The sequence below is a fragment of the Hippocampus comes genome, unplaced genomic scaffold, assembly GCF_001891065.2.
Source record: "Hippocampus comes isolate QL1 unplaced genomic scaffold, H_comes_QL1_v1.1 scaffold135, whole genome shotgun sequence".
NCBI lineage: Eukaryota > Metazoa > Chordata > Actinopteri > Syngnathiformes > Syngnathidae > Hippocampus > Hippocampus comes.
This window is the reverse complement of record NW_017805583.1, coordinates 64,336-90,771: the sequence shown is the minus strand read 5'-3', so window position 1 is coordinate 90,771 and position 26,436 is coordinate 64,336. Positions and strand designations below refer to the sequence as shown.

Below are 26,436 nucleotides of genomic sequence, written 5' to 3'. Positions count from 1 at the left end.
GTCATGGCAGGCAACCATTCCTCAGACTCAACTAGCTCCGAAAAATCTGAGAAACACACAGTACAAACGCAGGCTTTATCGGCGATATCACGAGCTGCGCATCGAGAACAGTTCCTTTGCCAAGGCAACATTCTGTTGGCAAATGTTGTGAGAGTCCCTGGTAGTGGAGTCTTCTGCTCATTTTGTACTTCAGTCTGTCCTTATCTGTTACTCCCTCATAGGCATGAAAAGTATGTGCAAACTCGGCTCAAAAACGTCCCTGATGCCATCCAGACTACGCAAAATGAGTTCACGACTGCAGTCAGTAGGCTGAAAAATAACTATTGGAGGAACCCGTAGGCGGTATCTTTCCTGCACCAACTGTGTTTGAGTCCATCTTGCCTTGCCAAGTGGAGGAAATGCTGTGCAGTGTCAACCACAAGGGGGCCACTAATCCAATGCAAAAGCCTTTTTGTCATTGCAAAAAAGGACACACACCAGCAGTCCTCACCTCTAGTGGAAGATCACCGAGTACTAAGGTTTTCATTTGATTATGTTTTAAATGGAAAACCTTTCTGTCCTCCATGGCCTATTATGTAAAAACGTAGGCGCTGATATCTGGAGCCATACTAAAATGAGAAATACCATTGCACACCTCTTTTTTCAATGTGACAGCACCCAGACCAACAGAGCCAAAAACACAACCACACTTGACACAGTTTCCGTTACTTTTGCATATCAAGTCAACTCTAGCTGTTTCCGCAATGACAACTGATTTAGAGACACTGGGTACTGTCCGAAAAAAAAATGGAAATCAGTATGAACGCACAACATTGAACATATAAATGAAAATCATTATAGTGTGTGATATAATGTTCAGAATTTACAAGTAAAGTATATTCACATTTGTTTTCAGGGGTTGTTACAAGGCTAATTCTAGTTCAGATTGTAAAGAAAACAGCGAGCACCACTAAACACTAAAAACATCTACAGTATTGTATTTTCGGCAGCACTTGATCAGGGGCATCGCACTCATGGGGAATGTGGGTTTCATAACACACACACTTTTTCGACACCCACACTTTACACATTGTCCTTCCATCCCTTTTTTAAATAATGCTGCAGGCTCTGTCATATGTTATTTTTAGTATGTGCACCTGGCCTCTAAAAATGAACTGCTGACTGCAAATGGCCCCAGGCCATAGTTTGGACACCCCTGGTATCGCCTAACCTTCGCTGTGAAATGGAGGCTATTTTCCCTGCCTCGCAGCCAGGTCATGGGTAGGGAATGTTGACATATCGGAGGTATTGTGGAAATCAGAACATCCCTGCTCCACTGTTCAGCAGAATTAAGAATGGCTTGCTCAACGACACATTTTCAGAATTATCTAGCTCACATAGATTTATTCCGTAATGTCTAAATTGATGTCTCAGAGACCCATATATCCCTATCCATTGTACTCATATGTCAATTTTCTATAAAGTGAGTTGCCAAAAAGTGTTAAAATAATCCAAATGAACAGTAAATGTTTCCATATTTTGGGCGTTAAAAACACTTGCAAAATAAAGGGAAGGAAAACACCATTTTCCATGTAGGTAACTTTGGCTGGGGATGAATTGCTTGCCTGCCTTATTGAAAATTGAAAAGTGGAAAAAAAAAAATAATGCAATGAATAACTATTCAGAGTGAGGAGCCTTGAGTCTTTCCCCCAGTTTCCCCTAATTAAATTCTTCTTCTTCTTCCTCTTCAATAGACGTAGCTAGATTACACAGTAGTAGAAGAAACAGAAATAGCGGATTGCTCTTGTTACATTACTTGCTATTAAAGATGGTTAATAGCAGTGGGTCGTATTTTGCCCTCAAGTCAAAGTGGAATAGAAGACAAATATAAGTGGAAACACATAAAAGTCATACAAAGCTGCAAGTGAGACTTTCAGTTGACCCCTTTGACCTGCACCAAAACTCGAGTGGATGCGAGTAATAGCGCCCTGAGGCAGCACAAATGTTTGTGTGGGTTAATGGGCAAAGGAGAGAAATAGGTGTGCAAGAGTCGGTTTTGTGTGTGCTTGCGCATATACATGCTTTTATACATGTGAGAGAGAGTGTGTGTGTGTGTGTGTGTGTGTGTGTGTGTGTGTGTGTGTGTGTGTGTGTGTGTGTGTGTGTGTGTGTGTGTGTGAGCGAGCGTGTGTGGCTGTCAGCTCTCGAAGCAACAAACCCCGAGGCTGTGACAGACGGAGTCTAAACCACGTTACCCACATACTCCAATGCCTTGCTTAATAGTGCATGAGATAAGAACACTTGGATTTCAAAATATCCACCCCTCACCCCACCCTACCCCTTAAGAAAGTGTGTTTAAATAGCTTTCAAGTTTGAGACAATGGCTCCCGTCCTGGATGGGTGGGCTAAGAAATTGAATGTGAATTCAGCTGCACCAAAATCCAGAATATGTATGAAATGTCCCTTTTTTTGGTCACCTACACACAATGGATCTGTGAGTGGCAATGTCTACGCTGGGACAACACATACACAGACAGCCAAGCGGATAAATAAACACAGATGCACCATCTGATACACTGCTTACATGGACAATCGGAGTTTGAGGGACGCAAACAAGTTGGCGTTGACATGGACAAAGCACACACAATCCCTTCCCAACTCAACTACTAGTCATCACTGTGGGAAAAAAAGTTACCTGTTCTATTCCACATGTCAGCTAAACAAATAAAATGAGTACATGATAGGGCAAGAGACATCACAGTCAACTCCGTGAAGTTCATGTGAAGTGCATTTGGTAATCAAGGTGATTTGAGATGAGAAAAGCAATTCAACACTGGAAAAAAATGAATTGGCTCGTCATCTTTGAGCATAGTTAAGTCAATAAATTGAGGACTCAAAACCTCTCATGTTGCCAACACCCACAAGGATGCGATTAAATTCTCTCTGCATGATAGTGAGATATTGAACACACCTTTGCCTACCAGTACGTATACTACAAGCTATAACATGAGGGATAGGAATAATACTGCATGCAACTCTACAGGCTGCCCAGTATGCTGACTAACTTCAGTGCACTTAAAAAAAAAAAAAAGACAAACAATATTATGACATTTTAGCCCAGCTTGCAAGTGCATCATTTTTTTTCAGTAGATTAATAACTTGTGGCTTGGTTGAAAAGATAAAGAAAAACATATTTTTGTTTTACATTGCATTCCAATCAGAATAATTACCATAAATATTAATAGTAACGGGGCGGCCCGGTGGTCCAGTGCTTAGCGCGTCAACCTCACAGTGCAGAGGTACCGGGTTCAATTCCAGCTCCTGCCTCTCTGTGTGGAGTTTGCATGTTCTCCCCGGGCCTCCGGTTTCCTCCCACATTCCAAAAACATGCATGGTAGGCTGATTGAACACTCGAAATTGTCCCTAGGTGTGAGTGTGAGCACGTATGGTTGTTCGTCTCTGTGTGCCCTGCAATTGGCTGGCAACCGGTTCAGGGTGTCCCCCGCCTACTGGCCGAAGACAGCTGGGATAGGCTCCAGCACCCCCCGCGACCCTTGTGAGGATAAGCGGATCGGAGAATGACTAATAGTAACGATACCCAAGTCACATTTGGGTGCAGACAGGATACACAGTACAGCAAGAATTTTATCCTTTTCTGAATTTTGATTGGAATCAGTGAATGTGATGCCAGCTGACACAGGATGGGTATTTGTGGTAATTAAGTGTATCACAGTGCAAAAAAAGTATTGTCACATTCTAAAAAATGTTCATCGGAACAGGATTCCATTTTTTCTGAACTTTCTTTAGTTCAAACTTGTGGACAGTCTACACACGCCCTTTTCTAATGCTGGGTTTTCAAAAGGAAAACAATCAGACCAAAAAATATATTTCAAAACCATAGCCTGCACCACACAATTTCCTTTTAATAAGAAGAGAAGTAAAAATATACAATTGAAATAATGTGGGACAACTGTTTGGCTGGCGACCAAACCCGGGTGCTCCCTGCCTCTTGTCCCAATTGAACAGAATATTCAATATGAGTCAGCATAAACTTGACACCATTTAAATTGTCTCTGATTAACCCTAAATACATTTCAGCAGTTCCAGGTAGGCTTTGTCGAATATTTACAATTGAAATTATGGCCACAGTGAGCCATCAACCTTGATCAACTCAAGTCATGGAATGTTCACAAGCATTTTGTCCAGATTCAGTCTGAGCAACACGGGAATAAAATTACACAAGTTTCCTCCAATCATTTAGTTCCCCGCTATTTTTAAGGCCTTGTAAAATATTTTTAGATACTTTAGAAGCTCCTGAGACAGATTAGTCAGCACAAAGGGACTGCATCTATTGATACTAACGGATAGATGCTCCTCTGGGGCAAGAATTATGCAGACGCTTGTCAAAAAAAGTCAGAATTTACCACTTCAAGAAAATGCAAATTAGTACTTGAAGTTTGAAGTTGAAGAGTAATGTTTAATATCTCCATCTGCTCACACTTTTTGTCACTGTCAAATTTGCATTTCTGTCTGACATCATTTATGTCAATCTGGTGACAAGTGAACTGCAGGTGAACTTGTTCAGGCGGGCCAACTTGTCTCTCTCAGTGTCTATTTCAGCGTCACATCATACCTGCTTGTGTTTAAGAGAATCCAACAGAAAAATGAAGTCGGAGAATGTGATCAGGAATGACAGTAGTTTGTGAGACAAGTGGGAATACATTGCAAGGGGAAACAGATTCTGTTTGGTGAGGAGCGTAAACAGCTGATGTGTGCTTGGCCTATTTATGCCTAAGGCCACGGGATATTGTGTCAGCAGCTTTCAATACAACAAACTGATAAGAGCATCGGAGTTGTTCATCTTTGTGCGCCCTGCAATAGGCTGGCAACCAGTTCAGGGTGTACCTTGCCTACTGCCCGAAGACGGCTGGGATAGGCTCCAGCGCACCCGCGACCCTTGTTGAGGTTAAGCGGATTAGAAAATGGATGGATGGATGGAGATCCAACTAAGCATCAAGCTGTGGCACCACTATTAGACTGCCCTCAAGCCAACTATAATACAAATTAGCAGCAATGTCCCGTGTGAAAATGTTCAAAATTCCCTTGCGACAAGAAAAGTACAGGCGAACGCCTGCGGAACATCTGGCGACCATTTGGCAAACATTTACGACCTTGAAAGATCCCTGACAAACTCTGACATGAACGCAACATTAGCGGTCTTTGAAAACACTCGCCTTTCAATGCGATAGTCAGGCTTACACTAAAATACCACCACTACTTTGAATATGAACGACAGTTTATTTGCTTTACAGGAAGAGTGGCCACTAACCAGCTGGTGAACGACCCACCAGAGATGTATAGCAAATAGGAGATGCCGCACTTTGCCGTTTAGAACAACAAAGTTGGCTTTACGTGATCAGAAAAAACAATGGAGCAATAATTAATAACCGGGTATGAATGACTTGTTTGTTTACTGTGTATTTTATTGATTGATTGATTCATTCATGAATTAGTTTATTGGTTGATTTTTAGAGGGGACAATGTACATTCATATACATTTACATGTAGAATGAAGCCGTTGGAAAGTTGTAACAATGTAATATCCCACTTCATGATTTTTTTTTTTAATACAGAAAAAGTTAAAATCAACTATTTTTTCAGATTGTATCCACATTATTATGGAATAAGTTTTACTAATATGTTAATGAGAGATAAATAGTTATGTTTTTAAATGTTTTATTTCTTTAAAGTAGTGTGTGTTTTCACTTGCTTCTATATTGCATTTTATATAAATTTTTGACCACACACTGGTAAAAGAAAAAAAAACCCCAAAAAAAACCCATAAAGGTAAATATAACTTAATTTTGGGGCTGGAACAGAATAATTGCCTCTCCATTCATTTCAATGGAAAATATTACCTCACAGTCACAAAGAGGCTCACGGAACCAATTAAGTTTGTCACTAAAGGTTTTTCAGTACTTTAATTGAAATCTTGTCAAAATTATTTTAAGAAGAACAAGGATAAATGTATCAACTTTAAAACTGTATAATTGTGGACAATAGGTAATGTGCATTGTGTCGTCAATATTGACGTATGTGTAATTGTGGAGCCTACCAGACGATTGTTTACAACGCAAGATGTGCTCTGTTGCAGTGTTCCTTCTGAGTTATTGTCATATATAGCCATTAAGGGGTTAATAGGGTTAAGGGAGTTTCACTCGTTGAAATGTGTGTGGGGGGTGGGAGGAAGCACTCGTTGTGCTTGTGGTCGATTTTGTTCCCGTAAACGTCTTTTCGCAGCGTAATCCAAAACTCGTAAGATCCTGATGACTGGAGTTGTGTTTCCAAACCGAAATCACATACAAAGACAACAAAAGGAGCACAGAGTGTGCTATGACAGTGATGAGATGACTATTAAACCTGCTGGATTGGAGAGCCGGAGCAATACTGAGCTCGTACCACGAAGATCGATTCTCAGGGCTCAATCTTGGTAGACAGACACACGTGTGCCTGCGTAAAAACTGGCAGATAATTTTTGTGCGGGGGAAAATCTAGTTTACAGTGTTTGGGAAGTTGGCAGACTGTGCTGCGCCTTTCTGGGTGGTCCAGCGGACTGATGCCATTTTCTATTACACATCCCCGGTGCACCGGAAAATGTGGTGTCATAAAGTAGACCTGACATTAGACCAGATAAAATCATGTTTAAACTGTGGTCCAACTAGTGTAACACAATTTTAGTGGATTTGATGAAGGTGCAGGCAGACACACGTGAATCCATCACGATCTGAAGTGGGAGACCGTGTCAAAGTGTCCACATTACATTGGCCAACTTTACATTATCCACAAGGTGAAATTTTAAATGTACCTTGTGCGCACCAATCGCCAGCATGGACTCCAGTTCATTCGCTTCATGTGGACATTTAGACCACTCTTTACGCGAGACTTCCCCTGGGCACAAAGACAGGTCGCCCAAACATTAAATATTGATACAATTGATGTTTCAGTCATTTGAGGTGCTGTATTTGCAGTATCGTACCACAAAGGAAATTGGGACTGGTATCGATTAGCAGACTCACTGAAGGAGCACACCAAGCAGCAGAGCGGCTTTCCGTGCAGCAGTGAAATTTAGCAGGTAGCACCAAATAATTTTAGTAGAGTCCAATATACATTTGTGGCTGCCCGTCACAGGTCAATGTGTATGTGGGAAACACTGCAGCTGTAATGTCTACATTGGCAGAGCCGATCAATGACGTCATTGAATGCAAATCAAAGACATTAGGGCCGATCACAACATTAGCATAAAATGCAAAATATCATCCGTTACGATCCAGCCGATCAGATTGATCTAAAGTCTACTGAAAATGGCTTTTGCATTAAAAGTGAAACATCTTCAACACAAATGGAGATTCCACTTGTATCGATTCTACTTTTGGTTGATTTACTTCAGCTGCACTGCAGATTTGCAACATAACCGTGGTTTTTATTTTGGGCAGTTAAAAAATAAAATTTTCTGATTTTAATGAAAGCATGCTAAAGCATTCCAAGGTCATTTATAAACCCAATTTTTGACAGCTATCTGGAAGTTAACCCTACCTGTCTGTCACAGTGTGCAGGATAATGCATAATTTAGAGCATGACGCTGGCTTACTCAGCTCATTTCTCAGTGGAAGATGAATCCTTGACCTTGTCAGGAACCAAATTTCAATCCACTGTGATTCAGCACTGAAGGGTTAGGCTTCCACAACACCAGAAAACATCGCGTGTGGGCTAGACAGTACCCATGAGTCACAAAGAGTACTACCATGCGGATGTAATTTTAATGATCCATGACATAAACAAATTACTATGAAAGTGACCTTGTGAGCCAGTGTTGGAAACATAGCAAAGAACGGCCAATAGTTTATGCTTTTTAATCCAACACATTTTAATGAGGCTGAGATGGAACCAGTTCTTATTCAGCGGCATCCTCAAAATGGCAAAGAACATCTTTCCAATAGTAACACAGCTAAAATAAACTGCTTCGTCAAAAACTGTATTTACCGGTCGTTAAATTCACGCTCCCAAAAAAATGCTCTAACCTAACCATCATGTGCTGCATATGAGCCATGTAGTAATGTGTCCTGTATCCAGCTGTATTGCAGTATGAATCTCCTACATTATTGAGAGCTGGGCACTTACTTGGGTTTATTTCTCCCATTTCCAGCCACTCAGATTATGACTTGCACTACACTGGAAAATCATGTCAATGCCGAATGTCTCATGGGATACTTCTCTTTGTCTCAGGCATAATCTGACCCCCCAGGATTTTTGGTTTTCTTTGTTTTTTTTTTTACATTTCATTTCAAAACTAAAAAGACAAAGATTGCTCATATTGTGAAACGTTTTGATGCTGACTAGCTTCATCATGAATCACCATTCATGTGATATATAAGAGAACAAGTTTGGTCATTTGGTCAATGTTACACACGTACCCAAATGCATAAGTTTGCTGTGGTACAGAACGACATTGCATCGTACCATATTCCCATGGCAGTACCACGCTGTGGCTTAAAATATCACAACAACACAAATCTTGGTCCAGTAATGGATTTGTTGTAAACTGTTCTAAGGTTTAACCCCTTTCTCATGATTTTGTAATGATTTGAGGGGATGGCTCAGTTTATTTTCAGTTCAGTTTGTTTCAACTTACATGGCTCTGTATTCATTCATATTGTGGTCTTGGTGATGTTCGCCCTAGATTTAGAAATGCCATACATGCCATTGATAAATGACTCATAGTAATGAATATCAATATTAGGGATAGTGATTGACATTTGACTAAATGACTAACTGTGAATGTTCTGAACGCCTGTTTCCATGCATGTTGGATGAAACAGACATGGCCTGCCTTGAGGAGTTGGCAGTCACAGGTCTTTGTGATACAAGTACTTACAAAGGTTTCCATCTACACTTGAAAATAACTGTTGGCAGTATGAATGAAGAACAGAAGTCTGCGTGAGAAAAATGTGCAAAAGAGCAAGATATTAAAGGCTCAGGCGAATGTATAAAAACATCAATGCGTCAAAGAAAACAAGTATTAAAAGGTGAGAGGAGATCAAGCCCTATTGTTTGAATAGATGAATTCCACATTGTGATATCAGTTTAAGTCCACAGTGCAGGGTTGTTTGGATGCATTTACAAAAGAAAACAGTCCCCTTTGTCCAGAGAAGCCTGATATGGCGAGTTAGTGTTGCAGTACATAATCTCTTTCATCACCCTATTCCCAGGTAAGTTTTTTAAAAATATAGATCTCTGACAAAACAGAATGTGATTCAATACTATTCAACCATTGAGCGCAATTCCGACAATGTATTACAGAGAAAAGACATGATTAAAAAAGAAAAAAAAACTCAGTTATTATGGATTATGCTGCTGAAGGCTCAATAGTACCACGGCCATAGCAAACATGCAGCAACACAACAACACACAGATTTTAACGTCCAACTCTAATCTGTAAACTGTATCCGAAAAAGTTTATAGCTCACTACAACACCCCAATGAAAACAGTGTCAGCACAAGACATCAATTAGAAATTGTATTTGTGAACCATATCAAACCATAACACCTGCTTGCTTAGGGTTAGGGTTAGGTTAGGACAGCAAAAACGACCTCTTAACAAGAAGCACTCAATGTTGCGAGTGAATCCAGTCCAGTGTGTACAGTGCGCCTCGCCCAAAAGTCCGTTAACCACCAGCTCACCTGCGCCCGTATGGAGAACAAATTGTACATTGAAAATAAATAGTCGAAGAAAGCGCTCAAAGTCAAGCTTTCATGAACCAAAATATGTAGAAAATCGAAAAAGTCTGTCTTTGCTTCGTTCATCTTCTGTCCTCAACTTGTGTCAAACCAGTAAAATCAGTCTTTGTAAATGGAAGCTTCGGCTACTGACGATTGAATGTCAAGGACAGCTTGTACTGTTTTGTTCAGTATTTCAAACTCATAACATAATCCAGAAAAAGGAGATAAAGTGTCTCCTCAGCAACTGCATCAACAGCAGCTGGAGGTTGATAAAAGCTAACCCCACATGCTGGCATAGGGCAGAGGACAAGTTGACTCAGGATGCAAACACCAGCCACATCACCACCCACATTTAAAAAAAAAAAAAAAAAAAAAAACAGCCTGGGAGGAGGGGGGGGGGGGGGGGGGGGGGGTACAGTATGTGGATTTTCAGTACAACTGTGTCGCGTAAGTTAATAAAGTGACACAAAACAACATGCCACATTGAATCCAACAAAGAAGCATGTTACACATATTTTCCAAAACGAGCAACACAAGCAACATTTGATCCTCTGAGTATTGTATTAAAGTGCACATTTTATATAGTTCATGTTCAATTCACTTTTTTTGCACCAAGTCAATTTTCCTATGGGAAGTACTGCCTTGCTAATAGCGCTGGGCCATTTTTTTTTATTCAATATTGTAATTGTAATTTAATTTGTGATGATTTTTTTTCAAGGTCCTCCATTTTATTTATTTGTTTGTTTGTTTGTTTGTTTGTTTGTTTGTTTGTTTGGAGACTTATATGGCGCTCGACCTACTTTGTACACCATACGGTGCCCAAAACGTTTTACGAAGTCCAACATTCAACGATTGGAAAACTTACTGATATAATCAGCAGACGCATTGCTGCCGCATTTATCTTAATAAGGAATATTTTAGTTTATTTGTGTTTCAAATGGCTTATTTTAAGTCGAATCTCACATTGCATTGTGGCCAGCGATCGAATCTGGGTCGGTTATTACACATTTTGGTGTTGTAGAATATTGTGGTCAATAGTCCCCCAGCAAACATCCTGAATGCATGTTGGGTTAGCGTCCATGCGCCATGCTGCTAGCTGCGGAGACCATAGATATGGGCTAAAGCAAGACTTGGCTTTTTGATGACATGCATGTACACATGCAGGCGCCACCTCAGGTGTGTTTGGCTCTAATTTCATTTTAACTCATTGAATTCTGAAGCAATTTTAACATGGATTGGGTAATTTCAAAGATCAGCTACGATACAAGCCAATATGTCATTTTATAAGCAAGGCTTTAACATGGAGCCCATCGTGAGACACCCTGTTCAACACAACAACCACTCAGTGAAGGCTCAAACTATCGATATCCATGCCGAAAGGGACATATTTTTGCTTCCTTTTTCTAAACGATCATCAGCCAATGCAGCATTTCAAAATGTCTTGCACAACTTGTCAACTTGTTGTACAATCAGTGTTTAACTACTGCAGGGGAAAAAAGGCCTGGGATCAACGTGCACAATCGCTTTGTGTCAAATTACCGGAGAAGATAGGCAGAGTGCCATGGAATGATTCAGAGCATTGTCAAAAGAACATCAGATATGATTTCACGTGTATTGACTCCCTACAAATCATCTTTTCAATGCGTCAACTAGTGTTCTCACATGGTTTAAGTCTGTAACTGGCATAGAAATGCCAGTTGCAGTAACACACTATCTGATCTGAGTCCACAAATTCAGATTCAATTTTTTGATTTACCATGCCAACTCGTACGAATATTCGAACTATAGCACTAATGTACTCACACACCCAATGTAGGATTTCGTAAGCTCTTTGGCTTCTTTTCCTCTGCTGCACAATTGTTTTGTCTCCGTCTTGTCTTGTTATTCTGCAATTGTGTTTTATTGTGCAAATAAATAAATAAAACCTAGAAATAAAAGCTTCCAATAAGCAGTCTGGTCATGAAAGGCTGGCTAGTGTCTACTAAAGCAATAGTACAGGCAAATCATGCTCATTGGCAAATTGATTTTTCTTTTGGCTAACACGTTGTGGGAGATTTGACTCAACAGATTGGGGTGGTGCAAATCTTGTATATATTTAGCATTAATCTACCCTAGAGCAAGTCGTAATTAAAATGCAGATGCATGCTGTAATTCTTGTGAATGTGAATGTGTTACTTAATTATGACAAACATGGCCATTTTTAAACAACTAACACGAATAAAATGGGCTCCACAAGCCATAAAGAAAGAGATGTATGATAGTATGCTTGGTGAGATGGCCATGACTGAATGGATGTGTAGTAAAATGAGATGCAAAGCCACAAAGGAAAGGAAAGCGCTGTATAAAAACTGTCACTCATATGATTTATTGAATCACTATCAAAGTATTAAAGCCCACCAGTCCTGATACCAGTATGCAAGCTCGTGTTCATCCTCTAAAGACATATGGCTGTTTCTGTTGGGGTCTATAAATCACACCGCTTTATAATCTCCTAACTACCAGACAATAACAGATTTATCTGTGATGAAATCCTGGTATTTACACCGTGTGCCTGTCTTCTAAGCCAGTCTATCTGCATATCTAAGACGCCTGTGCTCCCATGTGGCTACATCCGATGCGTGCACATACGCACGCACACACACACACACACAATAGATAGATAGATATAGATATAGATATAGATATAGATAGATATAGATATAGATAGATATAGATATCGATATATAGATATATCATATCTATCTAGAGAGAGAGAGAGAGAGAGAGAGAGAGAGAGAGAGAGAGAGAGAGGTGTTTGTGTCTGTGTGTTTGTGTCTGTGTCTGTTGGTGTGAGCAGCAGATTTAGCTTTGACAGAACATCAGTCTTTAGAAGGATTACGGGGCCATACCCAGACAGCAACATGCTGTGCATTTGTAGTTTTAGTAAGTTGATCTGTAATCGACATACAGACAGCGGGCTGAGGCTGTCATAATCAACAATAAGTATCTACTGTATACCTAAATGAGGACAAATGATAAAATATAGAAACATCTTCAGACACTGTTCGATTCGTTTAGAAAACTCACCATTAGACAGGGACTGATATTGAATTCTGACGATATGATAACCATGAGCAAAAATGTCAAAAATTGCAGCTCTAAAATGTAAATCAAAACAGCTGTTTTTCCCCCCCATTGAACACAATACACAAAATGTAGAATCATTGGTTTATAAAGAAACATGCACCATGTTAAGTCAAAGTAAAGAAGGAAAAACAAACAAAGAGAAAAGATAACATTCTTCTGTTTGAATTCTTTGTAAATCACAGTGTGCCATCACTGGTGATCTACTTTTCGAACAGACTTGTAGGCTACGCATGTTGGGGCTTAACTACCCGCTGTTTGTTTTTTTTTTAAACATTGCACATTTATTTTTCTGTGAGCATCATCTTACTCCAGTGCAGTGGTTCTTCACCTTGTTCGAGGTACCAAACACAACCAGTTCATATGCACATTCACCAAGGCAAAGGCTCTGTCGAACCCCTGAGACCGAATCACCAAACCCCTGAGGTTCGATTGAACCCAGGTTGAGAACCGCTGCTCTAGTGGAACGGTTTGTGTGTCCCAGTGATCATAGGGGCTAAGTTGTCTGGAGCTTTATGCCCGTGGCATGGTCACACATGGCTAATAGGTCCTAGGTGAGGGCCAAGACAAAGCACGGCTCAGAGACCTCTTATATTGCAGAATATAACTGGATCTCATTTTCCTTTGCTCCAACACAGGTCACCGGGCTCCTCTCTGAAGCCAGACCCGGCACAGCCTGAAAAGGCAACATGGGTCCCCCTTCCAAGCCAGTCTATCTACATATCTAAGACTCCAAACAGGGTACGTACTCTGAGCTGCTGTTTAGTGCAAAGGCACATACAACAGTCAGGGCCCGTGCCCCCACCCGGAGGCGGAGGGACGCTACCCTCTTGTCCACTGGGGTGAACCCCAATGTACAGGCACCAAGCCGGGGGACCAAAAGTAGACCCACACCGTCAGGGTGCCTCTCACTGTGGGCAACTCCAGAGTGGAACAGTGTTCAACCTCCCACAAGAGGACTGGTATTCGAGCCCAGGCTGTGTATGGAGTCTCTGCCTCGCACACCAGCTCGGTCAGGCTCCTACCCTGCCAGAGCGGTGACAATCCATGTCCATAGAGCTAGCTTCTGTAACTGGGGATTGGACCACCAATCTGTTGCTGCTGCCCAGCTCACAGGGCACTCGACCCCTTTGTCCCCCTCACAGGTGGTGGGCCCATGGGTGGTGACTCCCTCATTCTGCTGGAGAACTTCAATGCTCATGTGGGCAGTGACAGTAAGACCTGGAAGAGCGTGATTGGGAGCCGGCTAAACCAGAATGGTGTTCTGTTCCTGGACTTCTGTGCTCGGCACGAATTGGCCATCATGAACACCATGTTCAAACATAAGGGTGTCCATATGTGCACATGGCACCACAACACCGGAGGCCGGAGTTCGATAATCAACTTTGTAGTCATGTCGTCGGGTTTGCGGCTGCATGGTTTGGACACTTGGTTGAAGAGAGAGGAGGAGCTGTCAACCAATCACCACCTGGTGACATTGAATCAGAGTGGATGATTGCGGGAATGGTTTTTCAGGTGTACCCTTGTGTTTAGGTACAGGAATTTTAGGGGCACGCATGCACCAATCAGAATGGCAAACGTACAGAACTGTGCAATTACTGTATTACTGAAACAACAATCCTTATAGCAATACAACAATTTTGTTACAATGACAATTAAACCCAGAAATATTGCTTAGTAAAACAAATAATTGCATATACTGAATGCTACTTTCAAATTTAGTCTATCATTTTGAAATCGGCAAATCTAACTATACAAGGCTTGGCAAATATACCACCCTCATGTTAGAGCAACGCAACAATGAACTTATATTTGTACTTGGATATTTGGATAAATATGAGATCATTCAAAACAACGCACCCTCAGCCAAGGCCGACTATTTATTTAATTTTTATTTTTTGCATTTGATATTACTTGGTGTCCTCGGGGTGGGGGGGGGGAACCTCATTAATTCTGTTGTTGCCCAATAGGGCTCAACACAGAAGACCGTGATTCGATAATCACATTCAAATGTAAAATGACAACTCCACTCAGTCACTGTGAATTAATGATTATCAACAGAAGAGAGATGGAAGCTCTATGAATCATTCAGTCTATCCTAATCTCGCCTTTCTCATCCTTTTTGAATCTTTTTTATCCCATCCTCTTAGTCTCTATCACACTTTCCTCGCTGCTTCCCTTCTTTATTTTCTGCCCATCATTAGCACTTTTTTTCCCCTTCATCTCTCTCCATTCCCTCTTTCAAATGCTTTGCCTGCTGAACAGCCATAAAGAAATAATTTATCCTTGTCCTTCAGTGTGGGGATCTATTCGCATGCCAGCAGAGCATGCTAAGTTATCTCCCAGCTACAGACGCTGAGTGGTAATACTAAACTCTGATAATTTGCAACAGGATGAGAATTAGAACTGTCCCTACAATTCGTTGTGGTGAGACTGATGCTATGTTTTACTGCACAGTAATTTACTGTACTTTTGAGTACAGTAGTGTCCTGCATGACTTATTGATATGCACAAAAAGGAAAATGAATCAAAACTCAGCTTGCAAGAGAAATCAAACATTATTGTTGCAGCACTTCTTTTTTTGTTTACAGCACAAAATCTATTCCGCTAAATAATTCAACTAAACGGTTTGAGTGGCGGTGTCAGTCACCGTAAAACATATCTTGGAACTTGATTTGAGCTTGATAAACCTTAAATGTCAGATATCGACACCAATGTGGAAGTTTACTCTCGCTGTTTGTTTTTCCCACTACGCATTTAAGTCCTAGTCTACATACAATGTTTGATTTTGATGTGACTGGCTTTACATTACATACTGCTACATACTGCTTTTCACTTGTGATAATAGTTTTATTTCCAAGTTCTAGTGGTTAGCGTGTCGACCTCACAGTGCAGAGGTCGTGGGTTTGATCCCGGCTCCGGCCTTCCTGTGTGGAGTTTGCATGTTCTCCCCGGGCCTGTGTGGGTTTTCTCCGGGTACTCAGGTTTCCTCCTACATTCCAAAACATGCATGGCAGGCTGACTGAACAATCAAAATTGTCCCTTGGTGTGAGCGCAGATGGTTGTTTGTCTGTGTGCCCTGCGATTGGCTGGCAACCAGTTCAGGGTGTCCCCCGCCTACTGCCTGAAGACAGCTGGGATAGGCTCCAACACCCCCCGCGAACCTTGTGAGGATAAAGTGGATCGGAAAATGGATGGATGGATGTTCAACTGTGTGCAGTTTGACCGTATTTTGAGATACTATACACCTAAGCTGGTCATGAAAATAGAGCTCTTCATGCAGGAGTGGAGACACTTTTTTCAGCATGCGAGCTACTTTTAAAATGACCAACTCGAAATGATATACCGACTTTATTTCTGTATTTATTTACCTATTTATTATTTTAAAATATAATTGGGTATATGTTTGTGTACCTTGCATAAGTGCATGAACCCTACACACGATGAGGCATGCAACAAGCATGAGTGGTTGCCCTATAGGTCTATCAAGTAACACATTTCAGAACAGATGATAGGCAGGAGTCGACTTTTTTTAAAACTTATTCTATTAGCACATAACTGATGACAGTCATGCCATGAGAGCTATCAACAGGAACGTGCACATTCACATGAGTGAGTGGCGTGGCAGTGAGAGGGAGGGCAGGGACAAGTGAAGTGAGGATGCATTCAAACCTTGCTAGCAGTTAGAAAACTGCAAACTCCCCCTTTAACAATTGATTGCACTTAAAATTCCTGTGAGTGTGTAATATTTGGCAGATCTGACAACTATTCTGAGTACAATAAGTTGCAGATATATTTCTTTCTAAAGTAACAAGATTAATTTACTTAATTTATCCTCATGGCTTCAGGATTCATGTCAGCAAATCCTAAATTTAGTCTTGGAAATCTTTGTATCGAATCCATTTGGAGAGTAAATTCAGTCAACTTTTTGTCCCTCAATGATTGAATTTTGAACCAAGCAACATTTAATGCTTGCCTATTTCATTTGGAAAGTCCAATAAAACACTTGTGTCCTCCTATAAACTATGATCTAAATATGACATGCTCTCAAGTATATTTGACATTGTTCTTAGTGTTGAGGCTCTTGTATTCACTTCTGAATTCTTCGTCTTACAACTGTATTCCGATGCTTTGCTCCAACACATCAATATGTTTTTTGTTATCGTCAACTGAATGAAGAGCTCAAACTAGTGTGGTAATAAAACCAGATGGATGATATGCTGCAGAACCACTGCCCATTTTCAGAAGCGTTTCAGCTTAGTCACACATTTAAGCTTCATAGCGGGAAGATGACACTGATTAAAGTGCTAATGTTGTCCTGCGTAACTCAGTGGATCAGCTTTAGAACTCATCTCCCACTGAGACGAGGAACAGAGACACTCCCACAAAATGGTCAGTGTTATAGAAACATCGATAACAGATAAGCAATGTAATTAAGCTCCAAAAAGTGAAGCAAAACTATGAATTGCCTCTAAGGATTTGATTTTCGACAAATGAGCTTTCTGTTTCACTGAGAAGTTCGGCAACTATCCATCCATCCATTTTCTGATCCGCTTTATCCTCTCAAGGGTCGCGGGGGGTGCTGGAGCCTATCCCATCCATCTTCGGGCAATAGGCGGGTGACACCCTGAACCGGTTGCCAGCCAATCGCAGGGCACACAGACACGAAAAACCATCCGCATTCACACTCACACCGAGGGACAATTTAGAGTGTCATCAGCCTGCCATGCATGTTTTTGGAATGTGGGAGGAAACCGGACTACCCGGAGAAAACCCACACAGGCCCGGGGAGAACATGCAAACTCCACGCAGGAAGGCCGCCTTCCTGTGTGGAAGAACTTGGAAATAAAACTATTATCACAAGTGAAAAGCCGTCAGAAAAGCACCTTACCGTAGTTACAAGACTGACTTCATCGTTCATTGGGTACCCTTGCACAATCTAATCTTGCGCATGTGACATAACACTGCAGAGGTGGCGTTCCTCTGCCGGTACGGCTCCAGTGATGTAATGCATTACAAGCTAACGAATAACGTTAGCCGATATTCAGAGCAGCAATAAGCAACAAGGGCAGGAACACAAATTGAAGCTTTCTCGCCAGATTATTATGCCCAATAATGCACAGACAACAACTGTGTACTAACGACAATTTTGGTCCTCATAGAACAGGCGCCCCACTACACTGTGTCATTGCTGTCCTAAAACTAGTTGGAATATGCCAACGGCTACGGCTCATTGAAGCCGAACGAATTGTGAGTAATATTCCTAAACATTTGTTTTTATTTTGGTCCTTGAAAATATGTCCTCACAAGAAAATGGCTCGTGTTATGTAGGTGTGTGCAATGTGGATTGTTAATTATTTTCTCATATTTCCTTGAACAAGATACTGAACCGCCTTTTTCCTGCTGTTGCTGTTGAAATTGTGTCAACATTACTCAAAGAAGGAGATAGTGTCAAAGCAAACACTGATTACTCTGAAGGTACATTTCACAAGTGAAAGCCCATTGCCCTAGTGGTTGTCCTTCCCCCTGGAAAAAAATGGTGTGTTGAATTTACAGTATTATTTTGTCAAGAGGATGCACAAAATGAAACCGTCTGGATCCAGATACATTTTTTTTTAATCTGTAGTCAATTTAAAAATTGTATCTGGACTCAATTGAGTACGTTTAGCAAAACCTTTTTTCAATGTTTATGTGCCCTGTAACTCACTGGTGATTAGTCAAGGATTCTGTCCACCTTTAGCCCAAGTCAGCTGGGTATTGTCCAGCTTCCCCCGACTCTGTACAGGATATGCGGTATAGAAAATTGATACTTAGATGTATTGTTTGTGCGTATTAACACTGACGTAAGAGTAATACAAAACAAAGTCTTATCTTTGCAAAGTTGTTTCATTTTGTGCGAATTAGACTGTACCCATGTAACTAATAGGAGTAGTCGTATTTAACTTGCTCACAGAAAAAGCATCTACTGTGTAATTCTACTCAAAGCTCTCTACTGGCATGAAGCAGTCAAAAACCAAACATTAAATCAATGTTGGGCCCAGACAGTTCAGGCCATGCAGAGACACAACAGGCACACTCCTTTCCTGTTTCAACAGCTCAACATCTTTTTTCGAACACACATGCAGACACGCGAACACGTCTCCTGTCCCTGCTCACCCCGTCTGCATGACTCATCAGCACCCGTACTATGCCTCTGACCTATATCTGTCCCACCTGTGTCACCGTACTGTTGACTGACCCACATTCCACTGATCCAGGTACTTCCATGCAGTGACCCGCGCCAGATCCACACGAACAGCAGTCGGTGGAGGAATGCTGGTTTCCCTGAGAGTTGAAACTCTTCTGCATTAACAATTGCAGATTAATTATTGATAAACTACTCAAATACATCACGATTGTCACTCTCACTTTTGGTCCTGAGAGTAACATTTTCACATTTGTTTTTCAAAAGGTCTTAGGTTTTACTATTAATAATGTTTGCCTCATTTTTATCTTTGTTTGGCAATTAAGAATGAATGAAATAATTCACGAGATATGGAGTTTAAACACACACACACACACACACACACACATCTCCATGATCTGATCCACTTATCCTCTCTCATCTGGTTTCCTGTAGCAGGTTGGGGATACCCTGAACTGGTTGCCAGCCAATCGCATTGCACACATAAACAAGCAACCATTCATATTCACAATCACAAACCCACGCAGGCAAACTCGACACAGGAAGGCCGGAGCCCGGAATATATAATTGCAATAATCGTAGTTAATTTTCATTAGTTTTGTAAATGAAAAGCAGCGTTTTTCTTATTTTACTTCACTAACAAATATAATTTTTGTCTTTTAATTAGTCATTGTTAACTATTATATATATATATATAGATAGATAGATAGATAGATAGATAGATAGATAGATAGATAGATAGATAGATAGATAGATATCTGTTGTTACTGTTGGGCGGAACTCTCCGCAAATTTAATCAACTTCACAATATTCTCACAGATAGATACTATGGGTCAGTTCCCCCATTGGTCTGTTATTTATTATTATTGTTATAATTATTATTTACTTACTGATCTGTCAAAAGCATTGGCAATGGCTCAACAAACATACAATTTTGGTTCGAACCTTAAAAGGTTTTGGAGGTACAAGGATTCTGCTTGATGCCAATATTATAATAGTAAATGTTCTTGTGCCAAACGCGTGCGTATATTTTTCTTTTATCTGTGAAAATACAGAACAGTAAGTCAAAAGGTATGGTTGTATTCCTCTGCAGCCAGTAATATATAGTGACAGTGGCTGTGAAAGTGATGCTGCGGGACCATGTGGTATGCAAAAGTCAGAGTGACGAGGCGGGGCTTGGATGCTAACAACACCTACTACTCGCTCTCATTGGTTCTCAATGACATCATTGATAGGGGCTGCAAAAAGAATGAAAGGAGCTTGAGTCTTTCTCTCTTCCTTCAAACTCTTCCTTGCTAGAATTATTAGCTCAGGTTAAAAATCATAATTGAACCACTTTTTTACCAGTTCAACCATGCTTGCCTGAATTGACTTCAACCTTGAACATAATGTGTCCTCTCACCTGACGACCAAAAAAACTCAATAAAGAAGTTAAAAAAAAAAATTTAAAAAAGCTCAAATGGCACTCAAGACATGTATATTTAAAGCTCCAAAAGTTGCTCGATTAAATGTAAATAGAACAATTGTATTTTTGTTTTGCAATGCCATAATAGAGTATATGAGCTTTATGGCTTCCATCAGGAACCTTAACACAACTCATTGAGCATTTATGTAGTTGTGCCCATTGCCTGGCACTTCACAATACAGTCATTTGTCCACATGTGTGAAGAAAGCTTGTTTTTGCACACAGTATCGCCAAACAAATTATATCCATTTGAACTGCAAGCAGTGTGTGCAATGATTGTTGGAGAGGGTCTCCAACTGACAAAGACAACGCAGTGGAAAAAGTTGTTGAAAAAGTATGAAGTTAGGCCACTTACTATACGATGGAGGATCAAAATTCAATACTCTGCCATCCCGCTGAATATTTAATCTCCAAAGTATATCCAGGTTTTTAAATTTCCAAGTATGACTCCCTCAAGGCAAAGCTGGGGTTTAAATCCTGAGTCCTCATCTTCTCCCAAAATAAAAGTGTTCTGCCTCTTAATCCTCAAAGCTTCTCCGTAGATGACTCCGGAGTTCCTCCGTCTGTCTCCCAAACAGCTGAAGAACATGTATCGGTTGGGTTCGAGGTTCCAGCTAAAATCAAGAACGACATGGGAAAAAAATGTTTTAAAAAAGAAAGACTGACAGCAAAAAAAGAAAGACAGGCAGCAAAAAAAAAAATAATAATAACCTTAAAGTGGTCAATTCGTGGTTGATTGAAAATAGAGAGCAAATGTTTCATAAACACATCATACGAGTCCTCATAATACATCTCCAGCAAACTATTTTGACTTTTGAGATTTGCCAGATTGTCCAAGTTTGCAAGTTGGGATAGAAAGAAACTATTCAATAAATCTAAAATGTGGTGTTAAGAATCAGGGAACAAATAGTGTATAGAATGTATGTATAGAATGTATGAATTCAAACACGCGTATACTTGATAAAGGAAAGTTTTTGTTGTTGGTGTTGAGTTATATATATATATATATATATATATATATATATATATATATATATATGCAAAATATGGTGTTGGGGGCTGAAACTCAAGTAAAAGATTGTCTGCTTGGAGATCCCGAGGCTTCATTCGTTTCATGTGCTCAAATGTAAGTAAAATGTATTCTATGTATAAAGATGAAAACAAAATAATTAACACTCATTGAAAATCATTTCTCACTTGAAAAAAAGTTTTTTCATATAGCTTTATGCACCTTTCTTTAAGTTTTCTTTGTATAGACTGAGAACAAAGGAAGCTTTACTGTAACAAAGAAGCTGCTGAGACTTATACCTGTTGATCTGTTTCCAGTAAACAAATGTGAAGTGTCCAACTAAAATACACATTCTATATCGCTTAAACGAAAACCTTAACACCCCCGTTGATTTTAAATGAATTATTAACTCGTGCAACAAGTTTCTCCTTCTTCTTTTCTGACTGACTTTACACCTGATTACGTTGTTCTAAATTCCCATAGTGCGTTCGGGACCCTCGCGGGAGCGCGTACATATAGAATTAGCAGAAAATACTGTTTGCATGAGGAAAAAGTAAATATAAACAATAAAACCATTTTATTCCCCCCTCCTCGCGCACACACTAAAATGTCGCATTTGCTGTAAACTTCTGATAGACAGGCAGCTGCTTTGTCTTGAAGTCGCAACATCCCGAAGGAATCAAATAAGGCATCTAAACAAACTCAGCCTCGCTTCCATGAAAGTTTACAATCGTTAATTGAAATAGACATACTGTACTGTGAGCATGATGACGTCGCTTCAAGTAGTGTCCAAAAAGCTCGAGACAGAGCATCAGACAAAGGAAAAGAGGCACCGCTCCTCTCTCGCTCGCTCTCTTTCTCTCGCTCTCTCTCTCTCCCCCCTGACTGCCACTGTCTATGTCGCTCTACCTTTGCTGCTTTGTGCTCAAGTTTGAGCGCTGACGCACCAACAAGAGCGGCAACTTTTACTGGACAAGAACACACAAAACCACGCCTGGAGCGCGCGCACACGCAAATATTCCTCTCTGGGACAACTTACCTGAAGGTGCTCTGCTTCCTGCGTATGGTCATGAGTTGTAGATGACCGTGAAAAAAATACAATAAAAATAAAGTTTGTTAGGACACATGCAGCTTTGTGTTGTGAGGTCCCCCCTTTGTCTACACGTGTGATAGATGGATGGGGCTCGTTTTGGCCGCGCCTAGTTCATTGCGCTCTCCAAACAAGAGTCCCGCCCTCTCCGAGTCAAACTATGCACACTTCAATATACAGACTCTGCTATACCAACAGTGTACATTGTGGTTATTAAACCACGTGTTCAAATGCAACTCAAATCAATATTATTGATAGAGTGCAAGAGTACATAACTTATCAAAAGCCACTTTACATATGAAGCGGCTCTCTTGCATATTTTCACAAGAAGAACAAGTGAAGCTCACACTAGCAAGTAGTGCATGTGTCAACGAGCCAACAAAAGCACAGCAGAATAAAAGAACTGGGTAATGCGTACCACAGAACCTTGTTTTTAAGAGGGACATGAAACGTGGGTCTGGGATTCAGGATACCACCATTTTTACTTCTTTAGAATATTGCTGTGACTCTGCTTGAAAACGATTAAGTATGATGTGTTCCGCCCAAAAAACAGGCAAGGCCTTTATGGCGGTTTGGAATGGGACTACAATTTGCAGCAGATTTCAAACAGCTTTATTTTGCGGATTGACACTGAAGAGAATAGAGTGTGCACACAATGGAATGGCCAAATTATTTTGGATTGCTGTTGATTGTGTTTCATCATCAATTATTATCTGCTACTAAGAGTGAAACTTATTGTGTTTTAAATTCATACCCAACAGCAAAGTGTCAGATATAATAGCTACATTGATTTTTTTTTATTCTCTTTTTTCTTCAGGAGATATTGAAGGTCAAATGTGAAGATACACAGCATTTGATAAACTTGCAATATCTCTTAAGCACCAATATAAGAGTTACTTACATCAGCACATCTACCTCTACAAACACAATAATGCTCAGTTACGTCTAATACTGTCCAGGAGGTATTTGTGTGATTGTGTGTAGTTTGTAGTAGTGTAGAGCCTCCTGGTAGGCTGGGCTACATTATTTATACACACAAGACACACAAAATCTTGTGTTTCGTTTTGCAGAGCTTTACCACTGTTTACTGCAGCTTCCAGTCAAAAGCTAATATGTAGTTACATCATCACAAACTCATCAGGTACGTCCTCAAACTGTGCCCGTTATTGCTTCTTAGTGTACTGCTATTAAAGCTTCAATTGTGCGTGAAAGTAGGCATGAAATAGGATAATTGCATGAAACAATCCAAGGGAGGTGGGGGCCTATTTTCGGAGACAAGTCCCTGCGCTTGCTGTTGGGACCACGGTGCGCCTCCCGGGTGTTCCTGGACAAGTAGCTGCCGCGCCCCCAATGCACCTTTGGTCACAGAAAGTAGACTGCGCTCAGCGTAAAAAACTGCCGTATCTCCATTTTTGTGCCGCTACAAGCCTGAATTTGGTAGACCACACTGTGGTTCACTCGTGATTCTGGCAGACCAAGGACATTTGCTGTTATACTCCCCCGGCGCACCTGCCAGTTTGATGAGGAAAAAGTAGCCCAACTTTTAGACTACCTCAGACCAAGTCTAAATGGCGGCGCAGACGATGTAACGTGATTTTGGTGAATTTGATCGAGTTGCAGGCAGGCAGATTCGGGGGTCCGCAGACATGTGTGGGAGATGTCATCTTATTTCATTCATATATATGACAATAACGTGAGACAATCCCTCTGAAACATTGTAGAAATCAATTCATTGAACAAATTCTAAACATTCTGATCTTAAAAATCTTTTAATAGCACCCACTGACCGCGTGTCAACACTGAGGTTGGGGTTGGTCACATATAAATGCACGATCGGGGGTGCAAGGCAGTCTCCAATTGCCCATGTCACATGTCTACTGTCTACATTACTTTTAGCACCATGTCCCCAAAACCTAAAATGTTAGGGAAGCAAGAAGAAAATGTAGGATTGACTTGAAACATAAATAGACACATTTCCTCTCATTTTCACCGTATTACCGATAAATACTTTGGCAATAAATGCTAAAACTGAATGCAGTGAACTGTAAAAGTAGTCTGGGTGTGACGGTACAGGTGACCTACAGTAAGCTCTGCAACTCCGTTTTTGGGCCACAGATCAGTACATTTTCAATAATGTACATTTCAGAGTTACTTTGTGCATAATTGTTGTTAAAAATCTCTCAAAATACCCTTTTTATTTTCCATTTTGTGTTGTACAGGATAATATAACTGTTACTTAAATACAACAAGTTTGATCAGTGAATTGTCTCTAATTCCTTGATGAAATACATACATGTGACAATACAGTAATATAACATATGCATTAGGAATTAAAAATACAAAAATATAAACAAAAGCAATACTTGTTTGGCAAATTAACATATGCCTAATCCAATTGTCATGAGGGTAACGCGTTTTCATCAAGTGACCACCCCACACATCTTTGACCACAAAATATCCCTGCAAATCCTAAGCAGTGAATGCACTTTCTGCATAGGACGTCCAGCAAGCGTTTTAACAGTTTATGAACACAGCAAAAGCTTGTTCATATTGTTTGGGTTTCCTTTCAATTTTGAGAAATGTAACTCGTACATCTCTAGGAACTAGTGCCATTATTGTCATCAAATTGCATGTTGCCCACATGCTGTGAGTATAGTATCGACAATCGCAATTCATTCGGTTTCTCTCCTTGAAATACCTTGCTGTAGTAAGATATTATTTGGGATAATTGTAAACATTTTCACAGTCCTCTATTCTTTGCCATTCTTCATTGTTAACAAGAGTGATGTGAAAACTGTAGATTTGCACGCTAATCCGCAGGCCTGCCTCTATTCAAGGGTGGTCATGCACCCCAGCCCCCGCCCACAATCCTCACCTCAAACAGCGCAACCCCCACTCTCACGCACATTGGTCCGCTTTCCTCTTTTGGAGATGTTGGCTGGCAACCCAACTCATTTACGCCTTATCGTCAACAACTGGGGTGAAGTGTGTATTAGAAGATTGTCAGCACAAACAAATATTGAATAATCATTGAAGAAAAATCTGAAAATTTACAGGTTGCGCTTACACAAAAATTCAAACGCACCGTCTCCAATTTTCGATGCAAAATGCGATCATTTCAGGACAGTTTGGAAATCTGCAGCTGTATCAAGAGAAATATTGAAAATAGGGCAAAACACATAGATTCAGTCTGGAACAAAACCTGAAATAAAAACGAGAGAAATACTGATTCCACCACTGCTTTGCCCCCCTGGGAAGAGCACTGAGCAGATAGGTCGACACAGAAATACAGTCATGGCTCTCTTTACCCACCCACCAGCACAGCTCTTATCCCCCCTGCTGTGGTTTTACTGGACCACTGACTCCAGCAGCGAGACTGTTCCGCTCCACTCTGCTGTGCCCCAGCTCATGCCTGCATCTCTCCCACTGAGGAGTCAGCTGAGCAATGCATGAGCCATGCATGAGCCTGCACACTGAATAGGCTTCATACAGCTTGGAGGAGCTTAACGCATACGCAGAGGTGCCAGTGGTCTTTGGAAATGTACAAGATTATATGGCAAACTGGTGGTATCATTATTTGCATGCATGGTACATGATGATATTCATCATCAGGGGGTTGAGAAATAAAGTAGTATACCACAGCTAACACAAAATGACTGCTGAAAGGAAGGTGAAAATATTTAGATTCACTGCGGAGTCAGTAATTACACTCAACCATGCACTGTTGGAATAAAATGGATATATCAGTAAATTGCTGCGACGCTGCAAGGGATCATACGGTTTCTGGGGGAGGGAAAAAAAAAAACAGT

General features: G+C 40.6%; 1 long non-coding RNA gene across 2 annotated transcripts in view; it reads right to left on the bottom strand.

The window, feature by feature from the left end:
• Positions 1-22,506, bottom strand: part of LOC109521937 (uncharacterized) — a 77,584-nt gene extending 55,078 nt beyond the window's left edge. Inside the window, exons 1-2 of one of the 2 annotated variants that reach the window (XR_002169460.1) lie at positions 22,290-22,506; positions 20,884-21,142 (exon numbers count right to left, since the gene is read on the bottom strand). This is a non-coding gene — a long non-coding RNA (uncharacterized LOC109521937). The remainder of the gene's footprint in view (positions 1-20,883; positions 21,143-22,289) is intronic. The other variant, XR_002169461.1, reaches the window with a different exon arrangement.
• Between the last annotated feature and the right edge of the window lie 3,930 nt (positions 22,507-26,436).